An 8,562-nucleotide genomic window follows, 5' to 3' on the forward strand; every position below is an offset into this window, starting at 1 on the left:
CCCAGTGTAGGGGAATGCCAGGACAGGGAAGTGAGAGTGGGTGGGTTGGTGAGCAGGGGGAGGAGGGATGGGATGGGGGGTTTCAGAGGGGAAGCAAAGAAAGGGAATGACATTTGAAATGTAAATAAAGAAAATATCTAATAGTAATAAAAAGAAAAGATGTCAGGTTGCAAGAGAGAAGTACTAGCACCAAGCTAGTTTCTGTTGAAGCCACCAAGCTGGTTTCTGTTGCTTGTAACCAGTAAAGTTCCTGAGTGGCCCCTTACTTTGCAGCTAAGCTTTAGGAATTGCCCATCTGGACATCTCAATTTGATACCTTCTTCTCAATTTCACCCTTCCATTCTTCCCTATTGCAGAACGTGTTCCTCTCCTTGGCCATTCTGGAAGAGGATGGAGGACCCTCGTGTCTCCTGCGGTGTCCATTGGCTGCAAGGCAATGAGTAGCTTTTCTACCTCCCAATCTCTTCAGTTAGCTCTGACTTTCTGTGTGGTGCATCTTCTCAGCTACGTGTAAAATTCTGATGACAGGGACCGTGGCTGACAGACACATTTTGCAAAAAAAGGCTTCCCCGGAATCCTTGCACTTAGAACATGGTTCCAATTGACTGCTTTTCCCTCCAGAATGTAGCCTCAGAGACTTTTGCGCACAAGTTCGTGAACTGCTTGGTCGCAGCTTCCAGCATAGAGTATGCTAATTAGGATTCATGCAGCATATTGACACCAACTCCAGCCCACATTCACAGCGCCAGATGCAGCCAGCTACTCTGAGAACTGTTAAGAAAACACCAGCTCCAGGGATCCCTCTTAAGGCTTCCTGGGGAAAGTCTAAGTCCCTTTTACCACCACCACCCCTCAGCCATTCACCACGCCCATCTGGTTTCCTAGAGCCAAAATGGCATGGCTGTCATTGGATGTACCAAAAAAGATACTGGGAATCTTGATGGTTTTCCAGAACAAAAAAATATTTCTTTGTGCATTAGAATCCTTTTTCCCCCCCCTTTGGACGAAAGCAAGCTCCTCCACTCCACTCCATCTGCTCTTAGGTCTTTCCCAGAGCAAGATTGCCAGCCACTGTGGACTCCACCTGTTTCCATTGCTCAAGAACTTCATTGTGCCCAGTAGCTGCTCATCTCCAAAGTCAACTGGGATTTCCAAGAGCAACCGGAGGAAGCATTGGTTCCACACAAGCTGCTGCATGCTCCATGTGCCCTGAGCTCCATTTCGTTCCTTCCCAGGAGAAGTTTTTCAGTACCTCAGGGTCTCTGTGTGCCCAATCAACTGATAATCACGGCTCACATGAAATTCAGGTGCTAAGGACAAACTCAGTCAAGGAGTCCCTATCCCTGACTAACCTTGACTGCTTCAACTTGTGTCACCATTGAACAGAGTGAAGCAGAGCCTCTGTCAAAAGGGTTTCTAAGTTATCCATTACTAGATTCTTCAACAGTGTCTGTAAATTCCATTTCTTTCTCATTTTTTATTACTTCTTGGAGAATTTCATACAATGTAATCTGATCATATTCTTCTCACCCCCAACTCCTCCCAGGTTCCTCTTTCCCTACTCACCCAACTTTTAGATTCATGTGTGTGTGTGTGTGTGTGTGTGTGTGTATATGTGTGTGTGTATATGTGTGTGTGTATATGTGTGTGTGTATATGTGTGTATGTGTGTGTGTTTAGATTCGTGTGTGTGTGTGTGTGTGTTTAGATTCGTGTGTGTGTGTGTGTTTAGATTCGTGTGTGTGTGTGTGTGTGTGTGTGTGTGTGTATGTAGCACAATTTGTGCTGCCCATATACTTTCGGATCTGTGACCTCCCAGTAGAGCCTGGTTTACCTAGCCACACCCTCAAAGAATACTTACACTCCCTTATAGGAATCTACCAGGAGCATCCTGGTTGTCACAGAAGGCTGACACCTGCAGAGCACCTGCAGAAGGGCTGCCCTCCCTTGTGTTTTCTGGTATATTCCACAGTTTGCTAAAGTGCCTGCTTTGTCTTACCACAAAAATCTGGAGTTCAAATGACAATGTAGCCAAGTAAAGAAGAACATTTTCCCCCCCATGACTTTTGGAAAGAACAATTTAATATTGACCAGCAGATGTCTGTGGCCTGGCAATCCCTAAGTTCTTCTGGGAAAACCATCTCAAGAAAGCTGCCAGAATGGCTCTCAGATGTGACAAAGAGGAGAGGCAGGGCATTCTGTCCTTGAAGGAACTGTAATCTTGTCGAAGCCCCCACACACAGCAGTTTGGAGACTGGGTGGGTAGGAGTTTTATTTTCAAAATTAAAACCATCTTAGATAATTGAGAATCAGATGCCCTGATAAGCAATGATCGATAGAGGTTATTGTTCCTAACTAATAATTAATTTATCAATGATTAATTGCTAGCTAAGAACTTTTAAGTCTATTTTATCTAATTTCCCCAAGGCTGCATTTTTCATAGCTATAGTATAATGTGATAACCCACATACGATCTCTTCATCTTATTTAGATTTCTTTAGTTTTAGTTACTGTTCTCTGCGTGTGTGATATGTAAGAGATGGCACTTCCATGTATTTTATCAATCAAGGTACCCCTGTCTCCACCTTATCAGTTAAAATACTGAACATCCACACACACACACACACACACACACACACACACACACACACACACACACATTATAGCCTCTCTCTGTTCCCTCGCTAAGTACACCCCCTTCCCTAACCTTTCCCCAACCCAAGCCAAGAGTGGCCGCCACCCTACTTCACTCCTGAAATTATGCCACACCATATAAATGAATGTGCCAATGTTGTATGTACAGACATCATACCAATGTTCTGCTGCTTCTTGTGACTGGCTGTGCTGCTGCTGCTTGCCTGAGAATGCGTCTTTACGGAAGCATTCATCTTCCTGCAGGACTCTTTGGGGTTTCCCACGAGTGTTTCAGTATCTGTGTACCACCCCAGAATGCTTCACCATCCACCTGCTAGAGTACATCTGGGATAATTTTTAGGGTTGACTATTCAACAGTCCATCATGAGCACTGGGGTCGCTAACACTTTTAGAGCTAATGGCTGGTGGCGCTCAGCCTAGGCTACCTCCTTAGCTCTGGGTTCCCCGCGGTGGACTTGTTCTTCAGGTCTTGTACTCAGTTTCTAATACGATTTGGCTGTTGAGTTTTGACAGTTCTTTGCACAGTTTGGATACCAACTCATCTTTAGATATGTGGTTTACAATAGTCCTATCTTCTCCATATAGACTTTCGGGAGCCAAAGTTTTTGTTTTGATGATGGGTGATGTGCCAGTATTTCTCTGACGAGTTGTGCTTGTGATAACAGTCCTAATAGTTGTTTGTCTAGCCCTAGGCTCCAATGATTTCATCAAAGTTTCTATAGAAGTTTAACATTTTGTAATAATTTTAGGTTGTATCTTACTATTTTACTGGGTTTTTTTTTTTTTTTAGCTGATTGATGTCCAGTTTCCCTAACACCATTGTACATCTTTCTTTCATTGAGTTGCATGTCAAAAGACTCTCAGACAGGTTAGCATGGCTCTGTCCCCTCACTCAGTTCCTTTCTTCTGTAGGTCTGCCCTTCCACCAACACCTCCTGGACTTGACTGCCATGCTAGGTGCTATGACTGACAGCTACCAGACAGCTCTCTTTATTCTTATTTGTTGAGGCCGTTGTACCTATCCCAGGGACTGTTTCTCTATCGGAATTGTATAATAATTTATTTCTATGAATACATTGCCCTTCTGATTTTTATCAAGCTGCTATTAAAACTGTAGGCCCTATGGGTCAGTATGAGCATGTCTGGTGGCTTTGGGGAGTTTTCTCTCACCATCCTTAGTTTTCAAAGTTCTAAGGGAGGGTACTAGAGGGGGCGAATCAATCAAAATACATTGTGTACGTGAATAAAAGTGATGTAATGAAACCCATTAGAGTATATTATAAATATATGATAATAAATATTAAAATTCCAAACATAGTGTGGCATAAATTTCTTTTGGCATTTACTGCTTGAAGCTTTCTCTTTATTTGGGATCCATGATTCAGTATATTTGAGGAGTTTTTTTAACCATTATTTTCTCAAATCTTCCTTTTGACTGCCACTATTTCTCTACTTGTACACAATCGCGTGCGCGTACATACACACACACACACACACACACACACACACACACACACACTTTCCTCCTCTATTCTTGCCTTCTCTCTGTGAACCATACTGGGAGATTCCTATTCTGGCCTCAAGGTAGCTGCTTCTGACCCCTGTTGACAAGGAGCTCCCTCTGGTGGCCCATCATTGTTAGGGCGCCTCCCTGCTCCCCTATGTGATAGATCTGTTAGTCAGAACATCTCTAGTTCAACTTCCTGGAGCAGTGAAACTCCCCCAGCTGCCTCCCTTGTCTGGGCTGGGGTTTGAGAAATGCCAGGACATCGGTTCGGAGGCAACCTGAAATTCTTTTGCCTATGTTGTCCCCCCGAGTCCTTCCAAATCCCTCTGCTCTCTTTCAGTGTATCCCTGTGTGGTTTGCAGAGTTTATGTCTCTGGTTTACAAGAGAAGAAAGGGAAAATGATTCTACATCATTTCCTCTGGATAAAATGTCCTCCGTGTGAGGAAATCCTCCGTGTGAGGAAAGAGATGTCCCAAGATGCTGGGAGTCACCCATCTGTCACATCCTCTTCCCATCGGCCAACAAAGGGAAGCCCTCAAAGGGCCTAGAGTCACCATGAAAGCCTGTGGGTCTGAAGTATCACATATTAGTGACATAAGCCGTTGTACCTATACTTGAACCAAAGACGGCTTTACAGAGAAAAGAATTTAAAATGATCCGATTGTCAAAAAGCCATTGATCTGTGGGTTACAGTAATAAATGTAAAAGAAAATGGTGGGTGATATTTTTTAGCAGCATAAGACATAAAGAATGCCGTGTTTATAGAATTATTAATTTTTATAACTAGATCTGTACCATTTGCCATTTTCAAACAAGGAAACAGAGCCACTGAGACCAGTTACAGCCTCTAAGAGGCGTGACTTGACTTTGAAGCTCGTTCTTTCTGCTCTGAAAATCCACATCTCATTGCCATCTTCTCAGCTCTCGTGAACAGCCCCGTAGGACCTTTGAGATCCATTGGAGGTGCACACGCTTACTGAAAGCCACAGCTAAGTGGCTTCACAGTTCAAGGATCCTCTCCCTTTTCAGCTTCCGGCAGCAGTGAGGAGGATGACCAAGGGGAGGAGGGGAGGATTGTCCATACTGGACTGGAGGAGTGAGGACTTGAGCTGTCTCCTCCCCGGCTGCCCTGGGCACACACAGGTCAGGGGTTGCGCCTGGGAAGCGTCTCTCACTCCCCACTCTCAGAGAGGATGCATCTGCCTTTGGTGTAAGCAGAGGAAAATGAGGGAGTTTAGGACTGGAGCGTCTTGGGTGGAAGAAACAGCGTAGGCGGGGCCTGGTGGGGGAAGTAAGGGGAAATCTGGGTGTGTTCCTTGTTGTTAAACACTAGGAAAAGCTTGATACACTGAGACAAATTCTCTTCCATTCTCATCTCCTCTAAGCCCAAATTCAAAGGTTTGTTAAAACTGAATTTAATTTTTTAAGTTCTTTCATCTTGATGGAGAAAAAAAAAAACAAAAACCGCATGCTGCTGTTGCACCCCACGCTGATGGCTATAAGCTGATGGCTTTAAGCAAGATTGCAAGCTCTGAGCTGGCTGAATGTAGTGTCAGAATGCAGAGTCGGGGGCTTGGGAGGGGATGACTCGGCCACCCTTCATCCCCGCAGCTTTGGCTTCACAATAAAGAATGCAGGTCTGAGACATCGATACAGCTCAAACCCCAAACCACTTTTGGTCAGTTCCTCACTTGTGTCTTTGCATGGAATGTTCTGTGGGCGTCAACTTTTAGGAGAAATGTGACATTTTAAAACTCAGTTCTTCCAAGCTTGGCTATAAATCTTTTATGGAAATTAAAGATGAAAAATACATTTCTTTTCCATTGGTCTCATTTGTCTAATAAATGCCCCGGGGACTCACAGCTCAATCAATGCTTCCAATCTCCTGAAATTAAATTATCCTCCTTCCATGAGCTGGATAAAAATGACTTAAGTAGGTGGAATAATTTGGCTCTCATCTTGACATTATTGAGCGAATAGCATTATCAGCACCGTTTTCCCTATCTGTGATGTTTATCACAAGCACACTGTGGCGTTTGTGCACAGAGAGGTAGAGAGACAGAGATTATTTCAGTAAATACAGGCTTGCAAAACAGTTGTTTCAGTAAATAGGCTTCCCGATTCAAGGATTCTCTCCCTTTTCAGCTTCGGGCAGCAGGAGCCAGTTCTTGCTCCATGGTTAACATACAAAGGTGGACAGAAGAAACTAGGGCTCTAGCTATCCATTTTTCTTATGGAATGGAAATACTTATTGCAAGGGTATATAGAACTTAATTTTGGTTGTGTTGCTATACATGAGCAAGTTGCTTAAACGCTGCAAAGGTAAGTCACAAGTCACTGCAACTATGAAAAATTAACAGTTATTCTCATTTACCCATAGAAGACCATGGACCTACATGAAGTAAAAATAGATTCACTGCCCCCCCAATCAGATATTTACAGTATTTTCGCATGAGGTAAGATGAACACACAAATTAGAATTACAAAAAAAAAAAAAAAAAAAAAAAAAAACTAGCTAATTTTCTATATCCCTTGATGAGAATAGTTTATCTTAAACTGGGCATGGTGGTTCTCACACGTGATTCCAGCATTTGAGAAGTAGAGGCTGGAGTGTCAACAGTTCAAGGTAAGCCTCAGCTACATAGAAAGTTCAAGGCTAACCTGGACTGCGTGCAATTCTATGCCCAAAACAAGCAACAACAACAACCACAACAACAACAAAACCAATAGGAGTGGCTTGCTTGTGTATATTTCACTGTAGCATACTTGCTTACCTAACAACTGATATGGTGTGGATTTCATCTGGCTATGCAGTTACACATGCAGATGATAAAGGAGCCCAAAGTTCACACAGTTCGTAAGTGAAGAGATACACACATAACACCGTAAGGTTGCCACAGCACGAGAAGGTCTGGTTGAGATGAATAACTGGGTGCTAAATAAAGAGAGTTGCCGATGGGGCTCCCCCAAGCTGCCGTGGATTCTAAAACAGAGTTCTCCAGCGATGGAGATGGTAAGTACTGGCACTGCTTAAAGGCCTTCTCAGTCCTCACTCAGTGGGAGGAGGATGAAGGTTCTGCATCCTCATAAGCTAATCATTCTGGTCCAGAGATCTCACTCAAGGAAGCACTGTCCTGAGTCAAGGTGGAGCAGACATATGCATTTGGGTATGGGTACACTTTCTGTGATGTCCCTTCAGAGCCCCTGTGTGTGATGTAACAAACGATGGGGAGTTGAACTGGGAATCTAATCTCTTGGAGTCTCTTTATAGAGACACTCTGTCCATAGCTCTAACATGGGAACTGGTCCCAAAGATGCTCCCACCCGCCCACTGATGATCTTTTGACATTGACTAGGAAGTTTAGAGTGAGGGTTGTCTCACAGATTCTCCACCTCACCGGACTTCAGTCCCATGTACAGGAGCAAAATGGGGTTTGAAATAGGAACCATGGGAGCATTTCCAGAGAGCAGATGCTTAATATTGTAGGGGGTAGCTCTTATAGGCAACTAGTCAAAATGGAAGTTTATTTGTAATATACTTGATGATTCAATGGAAACAATTATAAGCAAACCCTCTTTTTTTCCCTATTGTGTAAGGACAATGGAGTCTATTTGCTTTGTTTTGTTTTGGTTTGGTTTGGTTTTCTTTTAATAAACCTTGAAAAATGTCACTCTTCCTGCAACTTGAAATTTTGGAATGTATCAATAAAATGAGTGAAAAATTACCAAGTCTCAATTTGAATGCAGACAAAATACCTATTGCAGGCACCATTAAATTTATTTTTCAAAAATCTAAGGGGGAAAATGGAACTTGAAATTAACATGATGTAGACAGAAGCTCTAAATGACCAGTTCAATCAGTAGAAAATACTTAGGTACCGAGAATCAAGTTACAACAGAGAACGAAAACAAAACAATCTTTTAAAAAGCTCTTTTAAGCCAACAGTAGTAAGGCGAGCTAAGCAAAGTGAGACATTTGGAGGATGGTAAAGAACAGGCTTTGGGGATTATGAGATGCTTCAGTTAATGAAGGATGCATCCCATAAACAAAATGGGGGAGGGGGAGAGGGTGACGGTGGAGAATCTGGCACAGTGACAGCAGCAGCGATAACCTAGATGACGCCGGAGAAGCCACTTAATGAGGGTCTCCGTGACAGAACAGCTGCTCAGTGTTACCTGCTCAAAGACATTTCAGACATTAACAAGCAGATGAGAAAGTTTACAAATCCTTACTGTCCTTACGAAGAAAACTCAACAGATACGGACTTGTGTTTCACAAGAGTCCAAAACTGAATAATTACTTGGGAAACTAAAAGGTCCCTTTTATAAGCCGATGGTGGTGGTAGTGGTGGTGAAGGAGGAGGAGGATGAGGAGGAGGAGGAGGAGGAGGAGGAGGAGG

The sequence above is a fragment of the Mus pahari genome, chromosome 16, assembly GCF_900095145.1.
Source record: "Mus pahari chromosome 16, PAHARI_EIJ_v1.1, whole genome shotgun sequence".
Classification (NCBI taxonomy): domain Eukaryota; kingdom Metazoa; phylum Chordata; class Mammalia; order Rodentia; family Muridae; genus Mus; species Mus pahari.